This window comes from Nerophis ophidion, linkage group LG15, assembly GCF_033978795.1.
Source record: "Nerophis ophidion isolate RoL-2023_Sa linkage group LG15, RoL_Noph_v1.0, whole genome shotgun sequence".
Taxonomy (NCBI): domain Eukaryota; kingdom Metazoa; phylum Chordata; class Actinopteri; order Syngnathiformes; family Syngnathidae; genus Nerophis; species Nerophis ophidion.
The window spans coordinates 43,846,718-43,870,168 of record NC_084625.1 but is presented as its reverse complement, the minus strand read 5'-3'; the positions used below and the strand labels follow the sequence as shown (position 1 = coordinate 43,870,168).

The following is a 23,451-nucleotide window of genomic DNA, read 5'->3' as shown; positions in this document are numbered from 1 at the left end:
CAACTGAGGAGACAAACACGACACAGAACAAACCAAAAGTAATGAAACAAAAATGAATATTATCAACAACAGTATCAATATTAGTTATAATTCCAGCATAGCAGTGATTAAAAATCCCTCATTGACATTATCATTAGACATTTTTTAAAAACAATAAAAAAGAACAATAGTGTCACAGTGGCTTACACTTGCATCGCATCTCATAAGCTTGACAACACACTGTGTCCAATGTTTTCACAAAGATAAAATAAGTCATATTTTTGGTACGTTTAATAGTTAAAACAAATTTAAATTATTACAATCAGTTGATAAAACATTGTCCTTTACAATTATAAAAGCTTTTTTTTTGTATCTACTACTCTGCAGGCATGTCAGCAGACTGGGGTAGATCCCGCTGAAATCTTATGTATTGAATGAATACAGAATCGTTTTGAATCGGAAAAATATCGTTTTTGAATCGAGAATCGAATCGAAAAAAATCGATATATCGTGACCCCAAGAATCGATATTGAATCGAATCGTGGGACACCCAAAGATTCACAGCCCTAAAGGATACCATTATGAAAAGCACATTTAATTAAAAAAAACGTTATTATGGTCTTACCTTTACTTATAAATATAGTCCATGCCAGCTCCGTCTGATCAAAAGCATCGATAACTTGTTTATAGAAGTCTTCCTTATTTTTCTTCAGTTTTAAAAGTCTCGATGGAGAGCTTCCTTTATTACCTCCTCCAGCACATATCAAGTCACTCATTTCACTTCTTCTGCAGCCGAGTAGTCGCAAGAAGGATCACTAGCGCCCTCTACCACCAGGAGGCGGGAGTCATTTAATGACTCATATTTGACCCACGCAGCTACGGTATTGTGACGGTCTCAAGCCGTCATCTTGCGGGTTCCCAGGACCACCAAGGAAGGACATGGCTTGAGCAGTTTGACTTTATTTTTCAATAAATCCTCAGTCCAGGTCGCTCTTCCGCTCCTCCTCTCCGCTCGCTCGCCGTCTCCTTGCCGCCATCTTGCCATGCCTGTCTGTCGGACCGTCGGCTCCACAGGTATATTAATAAAACATAGCTGCTTACTGTTCTTTTTAGCATATCTGTATTCAATAGCCTGGACCTTAAATCCTACTGAATAGCTTTTAATCTTCTTCCCTTTATGCGATTTCAAATTACTGGTATTGAAATCAGCCTCCTCCATTTTGATCCGAGTTTGACCCGGCTGTAATACTAAGGATGCGCTAATTATTTTGCGAAGAGAGTTTGACCCGACAGTAATTCAAGGCAGGCGCATACTATGTGCCCGGCGGCAATTCAAGGAAATACGGTAATTATATCTAAGTTATCACAATACTTTGTGTTGAAATGAGTTCCCGGCGAGAAGACAAAAGCTGTCTTTGAACCTACCAAGAAGAAGGCTTATAAAACTACATGAGGGTGTTCTGTTTCTTTCATGTATTGTAATCAACAAAAATATATTGTCTTGACCCAAGAACTACAAAGCAAAGAGGAAGCAGGGCCTGCCCTCCCTCAAGGCGACCTTTTCTGTGAACTGTTTACGACCTTTTCTCTTGAACTGTATTGTTACCAAAAGCGATGGCTGTTTATGACCCATGTCCCTTAGAAACAGCTGTTGCTATGTAATCAGGGAAAGTCCAAATAAAAGAGGTGGCGTACAATCTTTCGCCAGAGCGTGGTGAGACACTGTAGAAGGGTACAGTGTCCGGACGTTTCTCCTCAAATTGAGCCAAATTGAATTCTGTCTCTGTTTAATCATTTACTTCTTGTCTTGTTTAATAGATAATAATAATAATAATAATGGATTATATTTTATATCGCAACTTTTTATTATTACATACTCAAAGCGCTCGCATAGAAGTGGGAAACCATCATTCATTCACACCTGGTGGTGGTAAGCTACATTTGTAGCCACAAACTGACGGAAGCGAGGCTGCCAGTTTGCGCCTACACCACCAATCATTCATTCATCATTCATTAACCAGTGTGAACGGCACCGGGGGCAAGGGAGAAGTGTCCTGCCCAAGGACACAACGGCAGCGATTTGGATGTCAAGAGGCGGGGAGCGAACCTGCAACCCTCAGGTTTCTGGTACGGCCGCTCTACCCACTACGCCACACCGCCGAGATGTCATCAGTGTTTGAACCTGACAGTATGCGATCGCCATTGCTGATTTATGCCAATCACAAACATCGATTCCCTCTGGCTGACAATTAATTTTTAGTCCCCTGGCTGACAAGTGGCGAGCAGCTAATTATGTGTCTCCATACACTGTGTGGAGCCACTCAGCAAAGATAACAACAACCATCTCCATTGCGGCAAATATCTTAAGTATCATTATCAAGTAACATGTGGAAGACAAGGCTAAACATGTTGCATGCTAATAGCTAAGCTAACCGCTATACAAACGAATAACTGTTAAATAATGTCTAAGAAGTGTCGATGGAAGTGTGTCACAGAAGAAGGTAAGCAGCTTTTAACAGAAAATTAACAAGCAGATTCATAAGAGTTAGGGTAGCTTACACATCTGTGAAGGCACCATTAATGCTGAAAGGTACATACAGGTTTTGGAACAACATATGTTGCCATCCAAGCAACGTTATCATGGACGCCCCTGCTTATTCCAGCAAGACAATGCCAAGCCACGTGTTACAACAGCGCGGCTTCATAGTAAAAGAGTGTGGGTACTAGACTGGCCTGCCTGAAGTATACTTGCCAACCCTCCCGATTTTCCCGGGAGACTCCCAAATTTCAGGGCAACCATTCTCCCAAATTTCTACCGAATTCCACCCGGACAACAATATTAGGGGCGTGCCTTAAGAGCACTGCCTTTAGCGTTCTTTCTCACCTGAAAAGGAGACTATTATATATGTCTCCGTTATCCGTAGGTTTATCTACAACCCATAAAGTAGGCAGGCACGGAACTATTTCTCATCGCGTGTTTATTTCAGCCGGCACGTTTATACACTGACACACAACTACGGCAAGTAGTAATGTCCAAAAACATAACAGAGACGAAGTGACGACGAGTAAGAAGAAGAAGTACGCTTACATGTTCCAAAATGATTGGAAAAAATAATTTCAGTTCATCCAAGACAGCTTGAAGGGGAAGGTGTATGCTGCCTGCAAATTTTGTAGATCAGACTTCTCCATTGAACACGGTGGCTGAACGATACACTCATTCAAGAACGGATTTCATATATATCTTTTTTTTTTTTTTTAAATATATACACCACCCGCTATTGCTGGCAGAAGAGCATGTTCGGCAGTGCATAATCACAGAGTACTTACAAGCAGACACAGCGTGTAGCCAGAAAAGGGAAAATAGATGCATTTTGGCTTGAAAATTCAAATAAAGGTGAAGCTATAACACTGAATCACCTTCAGGAAGAGGTACTACAATGGACTATAGTCAGTTGGAAGCGTGTCTTAATGAAATTAAACAATGGATGTCCGCTAACTTTTTGCAACTTAACGCCAAAAAAACGGAAATGCTGATTATTGGTCCTGCTAGACACCGATCTCTATTTAATAATACAACTTTAACATTTGACAACCAAACAATTAAACAAGGCGACACGGTAAAGAATCTGGGTATTATCTTCGACCCAACTCTCTCCTTTGAGTCACACATTAAAAGCGTTACTAAAACGGCCTTCTTTCATCTCCGTAATATCGCTAAAATTCGCTCCATTTTGTCCACTAAAGACGCCGAGATCATTATCCATGCGTTTGTAACGTCTCGCCTCGATTACTGTAACGTATTATTTTCGGGTCTCCCCATGTCTAGCATTAAAAGATTACAGTTGGTACAAAATGCGGCTGCTAGACTTTTGACAAGAACAAGAAAGTTTGATCACATTACGCCTGTACTGGCTCACCTGCACTGGCTTCCTGTGCACTTAAGATGTGACTTTAAGGTTTTACTACTTACGTATAAAATACTACACGGTCTAGCTCCATCCTATCTTGCCGATTGTATTGTACCATATGTCCCGGCAAGAAATCTGCGTTCAAAAGACTCCGGCTTATTAGTGATTCCTAGAGCCCCAAAAAAGTCTGCGGGCTATAGAGCATTTTCCGTTTGGGCTCCAGTACTCTGGAATGCCCTCCCGGTAACAGTTCCAGATGCTACCTCAGTAGAAGCATTTAAGTCTCACCTTAAAACTCATCTGTATACTCTAGCCTTTAAATAGACCTCCTTTCTAGACCAGTTGATCTGCCGCTTCTTTTCTTTCTCTTATGTCCCCCCCTCCCTTGTGGAGAGGTCCGGTCCGATGACCATGGATGAAGTACTGGCTGTCCAGAGTCGAGACCCAGGATGGACCGCTCGCCTGTATCGGTTGGGGACATCTCTACGCTGCTGATCCGCCTCCGCTTGAGATGGTCTCCTGTGGACGGGACTCTCGCTGCTGTCTTGGATCCGCTTGAACTGAACTCTCGCGGCTGTGTTGGAGCCACTATGGATTGAACTTTCACAGTATCATGTTAGACCCGCTCGACATCCATTGCTTTCGGTCCCCTAGAGGGGGGGGGTTGCCCACATCTGAGGTCCTCTCCAAGGTTTCTCATAGTCAGCATTGTCACTGGCATCCCACTGGATGTGAATTCTCCCTGCCACCGGGTGTGAGTTTTCCTTGCCCTTTTGTGGGTTCTTCCGAGGATGTTGTAGTCGTAATGATTTGTGCAGTCCTTTGAGACATTTGTGATTTGGGGCTATATAAATAAACATTGATTGATTGATTGATTGATACTTTGAGACATGGCTAGCTAGCTATCAGCTTTAGTCCAGCCGCAGTCTGCAGTGTTTTAGCTACTTCTAAATCACTAATCCTTGTCTACATGAAGATAAATAAAGTAAGTCCCTTACAAGTATCATCCCTGCAGGACGAGGAATAGCTAAACATGCTTCACTACACACCGTAGCTCGCCGGCGTCACAATGTAAACAAACGCCATTGGTGGATCTACACCTGACATTCACTGTAATGATACCAAGTACAGGCCGTATCGAGTCGATACTACTACGATTACATCGATATTTTTCATTTTTTTATAATTCATGTTATGTTTATAAATTCAGGGAATACGTCCCTGGGTACATGAGGACTTAAATTATGACCAATTTTTGAACCTATAACTACTTGGTATCGGATCAATACCTAAATGTGTGGTGTCATCCAAAACTAATGTAAGGTATAAAACAACAGAAGAATAAGTGATTATTACATTTTAACAGAAGTGTAGATAAAACACGTTAAAAGAGAAAGTAATCCAATCCACTTTATTTGTATAGCACATTTAAACAAGAGAAATGTTTACAAAGTGCTGCACAACAATACTAAAAACAATATTCAAATATATCCTTAACTCCACCAATGACTGAATAAAAAATAAATATAAAACCAATATAAAATAAATATGATTAAAAACGATTTTAAAAGGGTAAAACCAATTAAAACAACAAATACAAATAAACATTTTAAAAGCACAGGGGATCACAGAAGACCAGACAACTCACGTAGTATTAAAAGCAAAAGAATAAAAGTGGGTCTCAAGACGAGACTTAAAGGCCTACTGAAACCCACTACTACCGACCACACAGTCTGATAGTTTATATATCAATGATGAAATATTAACATTGCAACACATGCCAATACGGCCTTTTTAGTTTACTAAATTGCAATTTTAAATTTCCCGTGGAGTTTCTTGTTGAAAACGTCGCGGAATGATGACACATGCGTGTGACGTCACGGAACGTCAGGAAATATTAGCGCAGCACCATTTGCGGCTAAAAGTCCTCTCGTTTCATCGCGCAATTAAACAGTATTCTGGAAATCTGTGTTGCTGAATCTTTTGCAATTTGTTCAATTAATAATGGAGACTATAAATAACAATGCTGTTGGTGGAAAGCGGTGGATTGCAGCTGTCTTTAGCACCGAGACACAGCCGGTGTTTCTTTGTTTCGAACACAGAGCGGTCAAGCGAACATGTTTCTCTACGTCAACCAGCATGTTTTTGGATGGGAAAATTGTGATATATATCTTACCGGAGACATCATTGGATTATTCGTCCTCCTGCAGTAGCTGTTTAAAAGGCAGCTGTGAGCTTGGCTCCTCGGCTTCTCTCTGAGACACTGCGTGTTCACCGCAGCCATCCGACCTCCAGGTATGTCTTTAAAATCTCACTAAAATATCATTAAAACAATAAGCAGATACAGGATCTTCCAGAATTATCCTAGTAAATGTGTCTAATTACATCTGAAACGCTCACATTGCCGCCGCCTGGAGCTGTCGCTTTTTATTTTATCTTAATTTTTTTTCTAGTCCTTCGCTGTCAATATCATCATCCACAAATCTTTCATCCTCGCTCAAATTAATGGGGAAATTGTCGTTTTCTCGGTCTGAGTAGCTCTTGACGCTGGAAGCTCCCATTAAAAACAATCTGAGGACGTTAGGAGCCCTCACCCTTGTGACCTCATCGTCTGCGACTTCCGGTAAAGGCAAGGCTTTTTTATCAGCACCAAAAGTTGTAAACTTTATCGCCGATGTTCTCTAGTAAATCCTTTCAGCAAAAATATGGCAATATCGCGAAATGATCAAGTATGACACATAGAATGGATCTGCTATCCCCGTTTAAATATGAACATGTAGGGGCAGAGAGTTCCAGAACTTAGAGCCGACCACAGAGAAGGCCCTGCCTCCCCTGGTTTTAAGTCTGGTCTTGGGCACCACGAGCTGGAGCTGGCTCTCGGACCTCAGTAAGCAGTAGAGATGCGCGGATAGGCAATTATTTCATCCGCAACCGCATCACCAAAGTCGTCATCCACCCGCCGTCTACCCGAACCAACATTTTATCAGTACGGCAACTACCCTCCACCCGCCCGCCTGCTGAAATACATCAGAGGTCGGCCACCTTTACCACTCACATAGCTATTTAAACCCGTTTCACAGAGTAATGAAGACAATTGGAGCCGCTAACGTTCTCGCAAATATCCAATTGGCGTTCATCCTGATGACAAGAATGTGGGCGTGCTGTGAAGCCGTTGCCTTTAACACCTTCAAAAACATGTACAAACCGATTGTTAGTCCGGCAACATGTTGTGTGCAGCTTCCGCAATCACACGTACACGATTGAAAGGCATACTGGGTGATACAGAGTACACTGATGGTTGTGATATAAACAACTTTAACACTTACTAATATGCACCACGCTGTGAAGCCACACCAAACAAGATTGACAAACACATTTCGGGAGAACATCCTCACAGTAACACAACATAAACGCAACACAACAAATACCCAGAATCCTTTGTATGCGTGACAAATCCTGAATATATTTTACACCCCCGCGCCCCCAACCCCGCCCACCTTTTTTTCTTTGTCACGAAAAAGGGACGTTTTTGTCATGAAAAAGGGAGGTTTTTGTGGTTGGTGCACTAATTGTAAGTGTATATTGTGTTTTTTATGTTGATTTAATAAAAAATAAAAAATAAAATATATATATATATATATATTTTTTTTTTTCTTTGTCATGAAAAAGGGACGTTTTTGTCATGAAAAAGGGAGGTTTTTGTGGTTGGTGCACTAATTGTAAGTGTATATTGTGTTTTTTATGTTGATTTAATAAAAAATAAAAAATAAAATATATATATATTTTTTTCTTTGTCATGAAAAAGGGACGTTTTTGTCATGAAAAAGGGAGGTTTTTGTGGTTGGTGCACTAATTGTAAGTGTATATTGTGTTTTTTATGTTGATTAAATAAAAAAATAAAACGTTTTTTTTGTTTTAAATAAAAATGAATTAAAAAATTATTCTGCGTCCCGGTACCAATCGGGCCACGGCCCGGTACCGGTCCGCGGCCCGGTGGTTGGGGACCACTGCCCAAAGATGTTTTTTAAAATAAAATCTATAATGCCATTTTTGTGGTTTCCTTCACTTATAAAAGTATCGAAAAATATCGAAAAGTATTGAAATACATTGTGGTACCGGTACCATCATATTGGTATCGGGACAACCCTGATTCCTAGTAAAAGTAATCATTGTTCGGAATGGGATGGAACCTGCTTGAAAACATGAGAGAGTTCAGAAAAGAGAGTTTAAAAGCACGAGAAGTCAGATCAGAGGTCCTGGGGGGGCGGAAACAAAAAGTATGACAAACTACAAACACAATCCAGATTAGTATTTTTTTTTAGTAGTGGTGAGTTGTTTTGAGTGCGGCAGGGCCTAAATCCTGGATTATATTGGGTTTGATCAGGGTTAACCGCTCCTGCAGGATTATGTTTCAAGGCGTGTGCTCGGCACGTGACCAAGTCAAACAATGCATGCAACATGCATGTCATGAATGCTAAACATTTCAGATACGTCCTTTTTTTTGTTTATTCCTTTCCCAAAGGGATGTTCCGATGCAAGTTTTATTGATACCGATATCGTAGCTTTGAGGATTGGCCAATAACGGTACGGATCTGATACGATATTAGCACAAATCATACATACAATGTACAAACCCCGTTTCCATATGAGTTGGGAAATTGTGTTAGATGTAAATATAAACGGAATACAATAATTTGCAAATCATTTTCAACCCATATTCAGTTGAATATGCTACAAAGATAACATATTTGATGTTCAAACTGATAAACTTTTTTTTTAATGCAAATAATCATTAACTTTAGAATTTGATGCCAGCAACACGTGACAAAGAAGTGGGGAAAGGTGGCAATAAATACTGATAAAGTTGAGGAATGCTCATCAAACACTTATTTGGAACATCCCACAGGTGTGCAGGCTAATTGGGAACAGGTGGGTGCCATGATTGGGTATAAAAACAGCTTCCCAAAAAATGCTCAGTCTTTCACAAGAAAGGATGGGGCGAGGTACACCCCTTTGTCCACAACTGCGTGAGCAAATAGTCAAACAGTTTAATAAAAAACGTTTCTCAAAGTGCAATTGCAAGAAATTTAGGGATTTCAACATTTACAGTCCATAATATCATCAAAAGGTTCAGAGAATCTGGAGAAATCACTCCACGTAAGCGGCATGGCCAGAAACCAACATTGAATGACCGTGACCTTTGATCCCTCAGACGGCACCGTATCAAAAACCGACATCAATCTCTAAAGGATATCACCACATGGGCTTAGGAACACTTCAGAAAACCACTGTCACTAAATACAGTTAGTCGCTACAACTCTAAGCGCAAGTTAAAGCTCTACTACGCAAAGCGAAAGCCATTTATCAACAAAATCCAGAAACGCCGCCGGCTTCTCTGGGCCCAAGATCATCTAAGATGGACTGATGCAAAGTAGAAAAGTGTTCTGTGGTCTGATGAGTCCACATTTCAAATTGTTTTTGGAAATATTCAACATCGTGGCATCCGGACCAAAGGGGAAGCAAAGCATTCAGACTGTTATCGACGCAAAGTTCAAAAGCCAGCATCTGTGATGGTAAGGGAGTGTATTGGTTCCCAAGGCATGGGTAACTTACACATCTGTGAAGGCACCATTAATGCTGAAAGGTACATACAGGTTTTGGAACAACATATGCTGCCATCTAAGAGCCGTCTTTTTCATGACCGCCCCTGCTTATTTCAGCAAGACAATGCCAAGCCACATTCAGCACGTGTTACAACAGCGTGGCTTCATAAAAAAAGAGTGCGGGTACTTTCCTGGCCCGCCTGCAGTCCAGACCTGTCTCCCATCGAAAATGTGTGGCGCATTCTGAAGCATAAAAACGAAATACATATTTTGAAAATACATATTTTCAAGGTGTGGCGACTTTGATTTTACGTGGTGGGTCACGTTCAGTTACATTAAAGGGACATGTATATACTCAGGGTCACCAAATCTTGCTTCCACATCCTCCTCAAGGTTTAAAATATCTACAAGCAACTCCCCGAAAAAGTATGAGTGTATCATCCTTATCCGCCATGTTTTGAAAGATTTTCAAAGTTTTAGGCTAAAGACCAACGATCATTGGTCTAGATTCCTTCTAGCCCCGTTTACTCACTTTGATTAGTAAGTTTGACAGAAAAAAATAATTAATGAAGTGCATGTTCATGAAATACATACATTAAATCATGAGATACATACATTATTAACTAAATCAAGGCTGTCCTTTGTCACCGATTCTGTTCATAACTTTTATGGACAGAATTTCTAGGCGCAGTCAAGGCGTTGAGGGGTTCCGGTTTGGTGACCGCAGGATTAGGTCTCTGCTTTTTGCAGATGATGTGGTCCTGATGGCTTCATCTGACCGGGATCTTCATCTCTCGCTGGATCGGTTTGCAGCCGAGTGTGAAGCGACCGGAATGAGAATCAGCACCTCCAAGTCCGAGTCCATGGTTCTCGCCCGGAAAAGGGTGGAATGCCATCTCCGGGTTGGGGAGGAGACCCTGCCCCAAGTGGAGGAGTTCAAGTACCTAGGAGTCTTGTTCACGAGTGAGGGAAGAGTGGATCGTGAGATCGACAGGCGGATCGGTGCGGCGTCTTCAGTAATGCGGACGTTGTACCGATCCATTGTGGTGAAGAAGGAGCTGAGCCGGAAGGCAAAGCTCTCAATTTACCGGTCGATCTACGTTCCCATCCTCACCTATGGTCATGAGCTTTGGGTCATGACCGAAAGGATAAGATCATGGGTACAAGCGGCCGAAATGAGTTTCCTCCGCCGTGTGGAGGGGCTCTCCCTTAGAGATAGGGTGAGAAGCTCTGCCATCCGGGAGGAACTCAAAGTAAAGCCGCTGCTCCTCCACATGGAGAGGAGCCAGATGAGGTGGTTCGGGCATCTGGTCAGGATGCCACCCGAACGCCTCCCTAGGAAGGTGTTTAGGGCACGTCCAACCGGTAGGAGGCCACGGGGAAGACCCAGGACACGTTGGGAAGACTATGTGTCCCGGCTGGCCTGGGAACGCCTCGGGATCCCCCGGGAAGAGCTGGACGAAGTGGCAGGGGAGAGGGAAGTCTGGGCTTCCCTGCTTAGGCTGCTGCCCCCGCGACCCGACCTCGGATAAGCGGAAGAAGATGGATGGATGGATGGATTAAATCGAGAAATGAAATACTTAAAACAATACATAGTTATACATTTTTATATTTAATATAATAATGCCAACTTTATTTAATTGATTAATCAATATTACAGATTGTAGTAAATATAAGTAAATTATATTTATTTCTGTCATATTTTACTTTGCATATGTAATTTTTTTCTTGAATTCAACATTGTTTCTCACCTTCCATATCAAAATACTGGCACTCTCCACTTTCTTTGGCCCCCATGGTGGATTATTTTGTAGTTAAAAAAAAAAGACAAAGTCACTGACCGTGATTCTTTGATTTGACACACAGTTCCTTGGAATGATACGAGGGCAAACAGACTAGTTTGTTTACGATAACAAAAAAAAGGATATAACAATTTGGGCAAAATGTGCGCCATTAACAGATACATTGAAAAAGTGGGGTGTTCAAAAACTGAAGTAGTACTGTACTTTTTCTTTTAGGAATTATAATTTTTTTGAAAAATAGTTTTAACCATTTATTATAATATTTATAAAATATTGTATATGTATGTATATATGTATCATATTTCACTGTTTTATAAAAAAGACATGTTTAATGTGTTCGTGCAGAGATTTCTGTGATTTAAGAACTTATTTTTTTTTCTGTTCATGCTTAGTAAGGGTAGACATTTGATTTAGAACTAATACCCTTGAATAAAAGATAGTTTTCTGCTTCCTATTAAGAAATGTGATCATGTCAACATGAGTGCCGTCTGACTTTAACTTTGTTCTCCTCGCTCTCTGATTGGTCAGAGGCGCCCTTTTTGATGCCAACTTTGAAACTGAGTTGACCATTGTTAGAATAACTATGAGTAAGTTAACACAAACGTTTCCGTTTTTGGAAACTTCCGGTGAGCAGACAGAGGCTGTCTTGGTTGTACCAAGCCAAAGGCTTGTAAAATTCCATTGTGTACGATGGCAGAAGACGGAAGGGGTTAGCTATTGTGATCCAAGACCTGTCCAAGCACGAGGCATATTTTTCTTTTATGTTAATGTGACCGAAAACAATGGCCGTTTACATACCCCCCATTCCTTTAGAAACAGCTGTTATTATGTAAACAGTTACAGTCCTAATAAAAAGAGGCATACAATCTTTCGCCAGAACGTGCTGAGACACTGTACAAGAGTACAGCCTAAATGTTTCTCCTCAAATTGAGCCAAATTTAATTTGGTCTCTGTTTAATTCCTTGCTTCTTGTCTCGTTTAATAGATGTCATCAGTGTTTGAACCTGACAGACGTACTCTCTTTATAGTTCAACAGCACCTCTGCTGGTTGCAGCCAAGTAATGCAGTCCATTTAGCCTCAACTGCTTCGAGACATGATGGATCAATTTCGTAAAAGTGAAATCGCACAAAAAGGGCCTTAAATACACACGATAAACATGTTTAATCTTTCCTGTGACTGCCTGAGGTAAAGACTAAACTTCACACCGTAAATTTCTAAGCTTTATATTTGCTCTTAGTGTTTATTAGGGGTAGCTGGACTTTGTACTCTGAGCGAGTGCAATTCCCTTCATCATGAATGGTCAAGTGGACGAATTCAACACTGCCAAGGTCAGACTAAATGAGATCAAGCCTGGAGTAAAAAACACCACATGCTGAGTGCGTGACACTTGATCGGGAAGTAGGAGCTGGTGTCACAATTACGGTTACATGCACTTAAAAATAAAATACTGTACTACATGAACGTGCAGGTTGAAAGATTTTCTGTTTCAAAAGCACAATATTTGACTTTTTAAGGATATACCCGCAATTTACTACGGAAGCAAACAACGTACAACATACCCAAGTCATCTGGAGAATATGTGAATCTGTGGATAATATACAGTGCATCTTGAAAGTATTTACAATGCTACACTTTTTCCCCATTTTCTTCCGTTACAGCCTGATTCCTAAATAGAATACATACATTTTTGGCATCAATATTTTACAGACAATATTGATTGATTGAGAAGTTTATTGACATCTTAAAGAATTCATCCATCCATCCATCCATCCATTTTCTATGCTTTAAAAAGGCAATTGGATGGCACAAAAAGCCAAAAGGCTTGATTCTAGTGTTGGTCCATTAAATATTCATCACATTTGATACATTCAATAATAGATTTATTTTTTTTGTGAAGAAATGTTTAGAATGAAGTTCATGAATCCAGATGGATCTCTATTACAATCCCCAAAGAGGGAATTTTAAGTTGATGATTACTTCTATGTGTAGAAATCTTTATTTATAATTGAATCATTTGTTTATTTTTCAACAAGTTTAGTTATTTGTATATCTTTTTTTCCAAATAGTTCAAGAAAGACCACAACAAATGAGCAATATTTTGCACTGTTATACAATTTAATAAATCAGAAACTGATGACATAGTGCTGTATTTTACTTCTTTATCTCTTTTTTTTTTCAACCAAAAATGCTTTGCTCTGATTAGGGGGTACTTGAATAAACAAAAAATTCACAGGGGCATTGAAAAAAGGTTGAGAACCACTGATGTACATGACCCATAACAACAATGTGAAAAGTGTTTTTTTTTTTTTTTAAATAAACATTTAATACATTTGCAAATGTATTAAAAGAAAACCATATGTACCTTCGCAGCCTTTGCTCAATTTTTTAGTTTGGCAGAAATGACCGCCTCAAGTCTTTTTGAATACGATGCCACAAGCTATGAACACCTATCTTTGGGCAGTTTGGCCCATTCCGCTTTGCAGCGCCTCTCAAGCTCCATCAGGTTGGATAAGAAGTGTAGGTTTTCATCCAGGATGTCTCTGTATATTGCTGCATTCATCTTTAAGTCTATCCTGACTAGTCTCCCAGTTTCTTCTGCTAAAAACCAACCCCACAGCATGATGCTACCACCACCCTGCTTCACTGTAGGGATGGTATTGGCCTGGTGATGAGCGGTGCCTGGTTTCTTCCAAACATGATGCTTGACATTCACGCCAAAGAGTTCAAGCTTTGTCTTATCAGACCAGAGAATTTAGTTTTTCCATGGTCTGAGGGTCTTTCAGGTGCATGTTGGTAAACTTTTTTTTTTACTAAGAAATGGCTTCCGTCTGGAAACTATACCTTACAGGCCTGATTGGTGGATTGCTGCAGAGATAGTTGTCCTTCCGGAAGGTTCTCCTCTCTCCACAGAGGAATGTTGTAGCTCTGACAGAGTGACAATTGGGTTCTTGGTCACCTCCCTGACTGGACTGAGATGAATGCCACAATGTAGAGAGACATCCTGGATGAAAACCAACGCTTCCCATCCAACCTGATGGAAGAGGAATGGGCCAAACTGCCCAAAGATAGGTGTGCCAAGTCTGTGACATTGTATTCAAAAATACTTGAGACTGTAGTTTCTGGCAAAGGTGCATCAACAAAGTATTGATGCGCCTTACATGTAATACATTTGCAAAATGTTTAACAAAAACAACCTTTCTACATTGTCATTATCAGGTATTGTCCAGCATTGTAGAATTTTGAGGACAAAAGTGAATTTATTCCATACACTCCCTTTTTAGACCAGTTGATCTGCCGTTTCTTTTCTTTTTCTCCTATGTTCCACTCTCCCTTGTGGAGGGGGTCCGGTCCGATTGGCCATGGATGACGTACTGGCTGTCCAGAGTCGGGACCCAGGATGGACCGCTCGTCCAGAGTCAGGACCCAGGATGAACCGCTTGCCTGTGTATCGGCTTGGGACATCCCTGCGCTGCTGATCCGCCTCCGCTTGGGATGGTTTCCTGCTGGCTCCTATGTGAACGGGAGTCTCGCTGCTGTGTTGGATCCGCTTTGGACTGGACTCTCGCGGCTGTGTTGGATCCATTATGAATTGAACTTTCACAGTATCATGTTAGACCCGCTCGACATCCAAGGTTCTCATAGTCATCTCCAAGGTTCTTATAGTCATCGTCACCAACTTCCCACTGGGTGTGAGTTTTCCTTGCCCTTATGTGGGCCTACAGAGGATGTCGTAGTGGTTTGTGTTGTGGTTTGTGCAGCCCTTTGAGACACCAGTGATTTAGGGCTATATAAGTAAACATTGATTGATTGATTGATTGATTTTGTAATATGGCTGAATCATAACAAAATGTGAAAAAAAACAAGCGTAGTGAATACTTTACGGATGCACTGTTTGTAAAACGATGCCCAAGACGAATTTTCTAAACGGTGCAATAAAGTTTACCCTGACCGTGACCTGAGAATTATGCCGCTGCTCCGGAGAACATTACATTCAGAGACAAAGACAAGTCGGTGAATGGGTGACTGTTTATAACAGGGCTGTCAAACTCAAATACAGAGTGGGCCAAAATTTAAAACTGAACAAAGCCGCGGGCCAAGGTCGAACAAATTAACCTTTTAATAGGGACCCAAACAAGTTTTGCATTGAATATTGAACAAGCAAGGCTTAAATAGGGCAGCACGGTGGAACAGGGGTTAGTGCATCTGCTTCACAATACGAAGGTCTTGAGTAATCCTGGGTTCAATCCCGGGCTCGGGATCTTTCTGTGTGGAGTTTGCATGTTCTCCTCGTGACTGCGTGGGTTCCCTCGGGGTACTCGGGCTTCCTCCCATGGAACAGGCACAGGTTATACAACGTAATAGTGCGAAATCAACTTTCAAAAAACATCAGTGGTATATTAAATACAATTTAATACAAAAAATTTATGCATCTTTTCTATTTGCAGCCTTCTGAGGTAAATATCAACATTAACTTTTTCCACAGGCTAATAAATTCGAAAATAAAATAAAACTGAGGTGGGCGGGGTTTGGTGGTAGCGGGGGGTGTGTATTGGAGCGTTCCAGAAGAGTTAATGCTGCAAGGGATCCTGGGTATTCGTTCTGTTGTGTTTATGTTGTGTTACGGTGCGGATGTTCTCCCGAAATGTGTTTTGTCATTCTTGTTTGGTGTGGGTTCACAGTGTGGCGCATATTTGAAACAATGTTAAAGTTGTTTATATGGCCACCCTCAGTGTGACCTGTATGGCTGTTGACCAAGTATGCGTGGCATTCGCTTATGTGTGTGTGAAAGCCATTAATATTTTGTGACTTGGCCAGCACGCTGTTTATATGGAGGTAAAGAGGACGTGACAACATGTTGTAGAGGACGCTAAAGGCAGTGCCTTTAAGGCACGCTCCCAATATTGTTGTCTGGGTGGAAATCGGGAGAATGGTTGCCCAGGGAGATTTTTGAGAAGGGCACTAAACTTCGGGAGTCTCCCGGGAAAATAGGGAGGGTTGGCAAGTATGAGTATTAGCGGTGAATTTGGTGTTACCGGCGGGCCAGCTCTAATATTAATTTGATATTGCCTCAAGGGCCAAATGAAACTAAACGGCGGGCCATATTTGGCCCGCGGGCCAGAGTTTGACACCCATGGTTTATACCAAAATGAAGACAAATCAAAATTACCGAAGCTGGAATAAGTCTATTTTTTAAAGGGGACCTAGGGCCTGTTCAAAAGCATTTGCATGGGTATGCCCATATAAGTAAGTCTGGCAGGCATGGATGTCAATGCAATAACAATAAAAAAAAAGAATACTGTAAAAAAAACTTACACAAACTATTAATCCACAAAGGAACATTTTTCACACAGTAGCTCAGTTACAAAGGATGGAGAGGGTAAGGATAGAAAGGATAACGCAAGTATAAAGTTGACTAAAAAGGTACCATAGTGGCAATATAAAACATAACATATATAATGCCATCCATTTTCTACCACTTATTCCCTTTTGGGGTCGCGGGGGGCGCTGGCGCCTATCTCAGTTACAATCGGGCGGAAGGCGGTGTACACCCTGGACATCGCAGGGCCAACACAGATAGACAGACAACATTCACACTCACATTCACACACTAGGGACCATTTAGTGTTGCCAATCAACCTATCCCCAGGTGCATGTCTTTGGAAGTGGGAGGAAGCCGGAGTACTCGGAGGGAACCCACGCATTCACGGGGAGAACATGCAAACTCCACCCAGGAAGATCCCGAGCCTGGATTTGAACCCAGGACTGCAGGAACTTCGTATTGTGAGGCAGACGCACTAACCCCTCTGCCACCGTGAAGCCCACATACAAACATATATATATATATATATATATATATATATATATATATATATACATATATACATATATATATATATATATATATGTATATATATATATATATACATATATACATATATATATATATATATATATATATATACATATGTTTACATTTTATATATACAGTATTAGTATATATAATAATATATTATAGTATATTATAATATAATATATTATAGTATATTATAGTTTTTATATACTATATACAATATATGTGATAGCATGCAGGGTTTTAACAAGAGTATCTAACATTGAAACATGTTTAAGTCAAAAAAAGAGAAACAGTATAATAAAAGGTGCCCTTTATATACTTATAGTATCTAAAATAACATAAAAACAATCCTTGTTTAAAAGTGGTAAAAAAAAACACCCCTGTGAGTAGAAACGTATAAGATATATTTCAACACCAAAACATATTTTTGTGTTCATAATTGACTTAAAGGAGAACATTATCACCAGACCTATAAAAGCGTCAATATATGCCTTGATGGTGCAGAAAAAAGACCATATTTTTTTTTAACCGATTTCCCAACTCTAAATGGGTGAATTTTGGCGAATTAAACGCCTTTCTGCTTATTGCTCTGGTGGCGATGACGTCAGAATGTGACGTATCGAGGTAATACAGCCGCCATTTTCATTTTCTACACATTACACACACGGGTCTCAGCTCTGTTAGTTTCCGTTTTTTCGACTATTTTTTGGAACCTTGGAGACATCATGCCTCGTTGGTGTGTTGTCGGAGAGTGTAACAACACTAACAGGGAGGGATTCAAGTTGCACCGAAGATGCGAAAGTGTCTGCCGCCAGACCCCCATTGAATGTGCTGTAGTGTCTTCACATTTTACCGGCGATGACAGCCATGACACAGAGATGTATGGATAACCTGCAGATGCATTTGGTGAGTTTTGTTGTTGACTTATGTGCTAATCAGACATATTTGGTTGCGGCGTGACTGCCAGCTAATCGATGCTAACATGCTATTTACCGGCGATGACAGACATGGCACAGAGATGTATGGATAACCCGCAGATGCATTTGCAATGATAAAGTCAACGAAATCACAAAGGTGAGTTTCGTTGATGTTGACTCATGTGCTAATCAGACATATTTGGTCGCGGCGTGACTGCCAGCTAATCGATGCTAACATGCTATTTACCGGCGGTGCTGAAGCAGACATGGCATAGAGATGTATGGATAACCTGCAGGTGCATTTGCAACTATATTACGTTTCCTTCCACCCACATTTAATGCGAAAAAAACACTTACCAATCGACGGGTTTAAGTTGCTCCATTATCACAAAATGCAAAAGTCCTGATCGTTTGGTCCGCACATTTTACCGGCGATGCTAACGCAGCTATTCGGCCAAGCTATGGCTATGAATAGCGTCAATAGCTATTCGCTCAATAGCTTCAGTTTCTTCTTCAATACTTTCATACTCCATCTGTTTCAATACATGCGTAATCTGTTGAATCGCTTAAGTCGCTGAAATCCTAGTCTGAATCTGAGCTAATGTCGCTATATCTTGCTGTGGTATTCCCATTGTTTGTTTACATTGGTAGCACTGTATGACGTCACAGGAAAATGGATAGTGGTTTCGAAGATAGCGAAAATAAGGCACTTTAAAGCTTTATTTAGGGATATTCCGGGACCGGTAAAAATTTTGACGAAAACTTCAAAAAATACAACAAGCCACTGGGAACTGATTTTTATTGTTTTTAACCCTTTTGAAATTGTGATAATGTTCCCCTTTAAATTATAGTGTGAAGTGTGAATTACATTTATATAGCGCTTTTCTCTAGTGACTCAAAGCGCTTTACATAGTGAAAGCCAATATCTAAGTCACATTTAAACCAGTGTGGGTGGCACTGGGAGCAGGTGGGTAAAGTGTCTTGCCCAAGGACACAACGGCAGTGACTAGGATGGCGGAAACGGGAATTGAACCTGGAACCCTCAAGTTGCTGGCACGGCCACTCTAACAACCGAGCTAAAAAAATATATATTTGGTTCGTGGGGGATAATAGAAAGATGAAATGTATTGGATGTCTCTCAAAAATATATATTTCAGTCGATGAATAACATCCACAAGATGGACAATGGTCAACTTAATCAAATTTTAAGTTAATAGGGAATGTCAGATGTCCAAAACAACAATTTCCACTATTGACATACAAGTACTGGCCAAAAGTTTGGACACACCTTCTCATTCAATGTGTTGTCTTTATTTTCATTTCACTCTTGGTATTCTCTCGATGAGCTTCAAGAGGTCGTCACCTGAAATGGTTTTCACCTCCCAGGTGTGCTTGAACTCATCTAGAGAATGCCAAGAGTGTGCAAAGCAGTAATCAGAGCAAATGGTGACTATTTTCAAGAAACTAGAATAAAACAAATGTTTTCAGTTATTTCACATAACTGCACATGTGTTCATTCATAGTTTTGATGCCTTTATTGACAATCTACAATGTAAATAGTCATGAAAATAAAGAAGACGCATTGAACGAGAAGATGTGTCCAAACTTTTGGCCTGTGCTGTGACTCCATCAATTCAAAATAATGTCGTTGAAATTTCGTTTTTAACTAGACGGTCAAAGCAGATCAAAATGATGAGTTTAATGTCTATGCCTCTGAGAATCACCTGACATGCAGCCCCGTATCATCAATGACATGTGCATGTTTTCTTCAGGCAGTCGTCTTCATAAATCTCATTGGAAGGCACCAAACAAAGGATGCAGCATCATCACCTTGCCCAGTTTAGATTGGCGATTCATTCCTAAATAGGACTTTCATCCAGTCATCCATAGTCCACCATTGCTTTTCCTTAGCTCATTGGAACCTTGTTTCTTTCGGTTAAGGTGTTAATGACTAATTTTGTTTAGCATTTTTTGTTTTTGTATCCCATTTCCTTTCGGCAGTTTCTTACAGTTTGGTCACAGACGGTGACTCCAGTTTTAGCCCATTTCTTCATTTGTTTTTTTTGTTGTGCATTTTCTGTTTTCAAGACTAAGCTTTTAGTTGACGCTTTGATGTTTTCCGATGCTTGCCATTTAAAATCTTCTCATGTTTGTACTTGGTCCAGATTTTTTACACACAGCTGACTGTGAACAGTTAACATATTTTGCAACATTACGTGATGATATACCTTCTTGGAGAAGTTTGACAAACCTCTGATTTGTTTCAATGCACATCTTTTGTGTTGAAGCCATGATTCATGTCAATCCACCTGGTGCAACAGCTCTCCAAGGTGTGGACACTACTTGTTAGCTGCAGACTAATAGACAGATTTAATCTGATGCAGGTGTTAGCTTTGGAAAAGAAAATGTACAGGTTGATTTCATATTAAGTAGGGAATTAAGTAGGAGTGTAACGGTGCATGTATTTGTATTGAACCGTTTCGGTACGGGGGGTACCGAACGAGTTTGTAAGCTAAAGTCTTAACAAGCTGCTCTGCTTTCTACCGGTTTTAGCACCCGGCATTGTACCACCCACACAACCATCTGATTGGTTACATATATAGCGGTAACAGCCAATCAGCAGTGCGTATTCAGAGTTATGTAACAGCCAATCAGCAGTGCGTATTCAGAGCGCATGTAGTCAATGCTTCAGCGTCCAGCAGATATGTGTTTAGCAGGTGAGCAGCGGACAGTGTACTCTCCCCAAAATATAAAATACACCTCCCAGTCACAACTACTACTAACATCACTATGAGCCCGTTGACGTTCTAGAAACTTAAACTGCACCTCTGTTCGCTCGCAGTCCTGGCTTGAGATGAAGGCTAATTAGCTTTTAGCGTAATGTTAGCTTATTTTGCTGTGTGTGTGTGTGTGTGTGTGTGTGTGTGTGTGTGTGTGTGTGTGTGTGTGTGTGTGTTAGGAGCAGCAAAGCCCTGTCTGTCTGTTATTTCACTTGAACTCCATGGTGTTCAGGGATAAATAGTCTCTGCTATTGCTATTGTACTATTTTTTCAGCATTAGTTACATTAATCATTAGTAATGTAGCAGCCTAGTTTTGAATGGCAGGGTCCCTGCTATCACATGTTGACAAAAATATAACATTTACATGATAATGGTCAACTACAGGCTTCCCAAATGCTGTAATAAATAAGCACGATGAGTCGACCTGAAACTGTTTAATGTTGCACTTTTTATACGTAGGAGAGAGGTTTTGTCATTATATTTAATCAAAGCCACAACTTGAAACAGTTTAATGTGGATTAATGTGGGCAGAATTATTATAGTGTTCCCAATGTTAAAAGGATAAAGCAATTGTTTAAAAATTTGGTAAATAAATAACCAAAAAATTTATATTCTGTTGTTTTGTTACTGTACCGAAAATGAACCGAACCGTGACCTCTATACCGAGGTACGTACCGAACCGAAATTTTTGTGTTCCGTTACACCCCTAGAAATCAGTGATTCCAGACTTTTTTTCTCAGAATTGAGTGATTCAATTTTTTTTAGCACTCTACTTGATCTAAAATGAACCTGTTGCTAACACAATTTATATTCTGGATTTATTTTAGTGTTTCCTAAAGCCAGAAATTTGCCATTTGAAATTACTATAAATTGTTTCCCCCAGAAATTGTGTTAGTTAAGGCGGTGTCTATCCAGCGGACAGACCGGGGAAGGGGGTGGGTGGGTGTAAGGATCGGTGTAACTCTGCCTGTCGCCATCACGTTTCCACCTCGTCGCTGCCACCACAGCCTGGGGGGCATTAGACGACAGGCTGAAGTAGGCCGGCTTTGTCGCGTGAAGAAGCCTACAATTTTTTTGTTGTGTTTTCCGCTCCAAATGCTGAATGGCAATATACGATATATTTCCCGATAAATATATCCATAAAGTAAAAACAAAACAGTCCTAGTTACCTGAGATACTAAGTATGTCATTATTATGACATATGCTCTACTCCTCATGCTTAATTTATTACAGCATTTAGGAAGCCTGTAGTTGATTTTTATTATGTAAATGTTATATTTTTATCAACATGTGATAGCAGGGACCCTGCCATTCAAACACTAGGCTTCTACATTACTAATGATTAATATAACAATAGCTGAAAAAATAGTGCAATAGGAGAGTCTAATCATCCCTGAACACCATGGAGTTCATGTAGGCTTTATGATGCAGTTACATTATTATATCAACTATCAGAGACAGCTTCAGGAAACTCTTCATTTAACATGATGTCCTTTTTTGCTGCTTCAACACAGCTCAATCAACACAGAAAAAGGTAAATTGATACAACAGATGGACAGAGCTTTGGTGTCCGTAACACACACGCACGCACACACACACACACCGCAAAGTGAGCTAACATTACGCTAAAAGCTGATTAGCCGTCACCTCAAGGACTGCGAGCGAGATGAGCTGCCGTTTATGTTTCTAGAACGTCAACGGTCTCATAGTGATGTTACTAGTAGTTGACTGGAAGGTGTTTATTATAATTTGGGGAGAGTCCGCCGCCTTATGCCTACCCGCTTAACACCCATCTGCTCATCACGACGCTACAGCACAGACTCCATGCGCTCTGAATACGCACTGCTGATTGGCTGTTACCGCTCTGCGTGTAACCAATCAGATGGTTCTGTGGGTGGGACAATGCTGGGTGCTGCAGAGATTACTGACAGAGACAGAGGCAGAACAAAGCGGAGCAGCTTGTAAAGACTTTAGCTTGGCGGCGGCTTTTTGTTGTTAAGGCGGCCGCCTTAGCAACAAAGCCCTGCGGGAAACCCTGCTATAGTTTGTGTTATGTCTCTGACCTAATTTTTTTCCTACTGGTGATGCCATCATTTTTTGCCAAGGGTTGAACCCTTTTTATCCATCCATCCATCATCTTCCGCTTATCCGAGGTCGGGTCGCGGGGGCAACAGCCTAAGCAGGGAAACCCAGACTTCCCTCTCCCCAGCCACTTCGTCTAGCTCTTCCCGGGGGATCCCGAGGCGTTCCCAGGCCAGCCGGGAGACAGTCTTCCCAACGTGTCCTGGGTCTTCCCCGTGGCCTCCTACCGGTTGGACATGCCCTAAACACCTCCCTAGGGAGGCGTTCGGGTGGCATCCTGACCAGATGCCCGAACCACCTCATCTGGCTCCTCTCGATGTGGAGGAGCAGCAGCTTTACTTTGAGTTCCTCCCGGATGGCAGAGCTTCTCACCCTATCTCTAAGGGAGAGCCCCGCCACACGGCGGAGGAAACTCATTTCGGCCGCTTGTACCCGTGATCTTATCCTTTCGGTCATGACCCAAAGCTCATGACCATAGGTGAGGATGGGAACGTAGATCGACCGGTAAATTGAGAGCTTTGCCT

General features: G+C 41.0%; 1 protein-coding gene across 5 annotated transcripts in view; it reads right to left on the bottom strand.

Annotated features, from left to right (window-relative positions):
• cacnb2a (calcium channel, voltage-dependent, beta 2a) overlaps positions 1 to 23,451 on the bottom strand; it is a 188,005-nt gene that overhangs the window by 100,613 nt on the left and 63,941 nt on the right. The gene's annotated exons all lie outside the window — the stretch shown is intronic.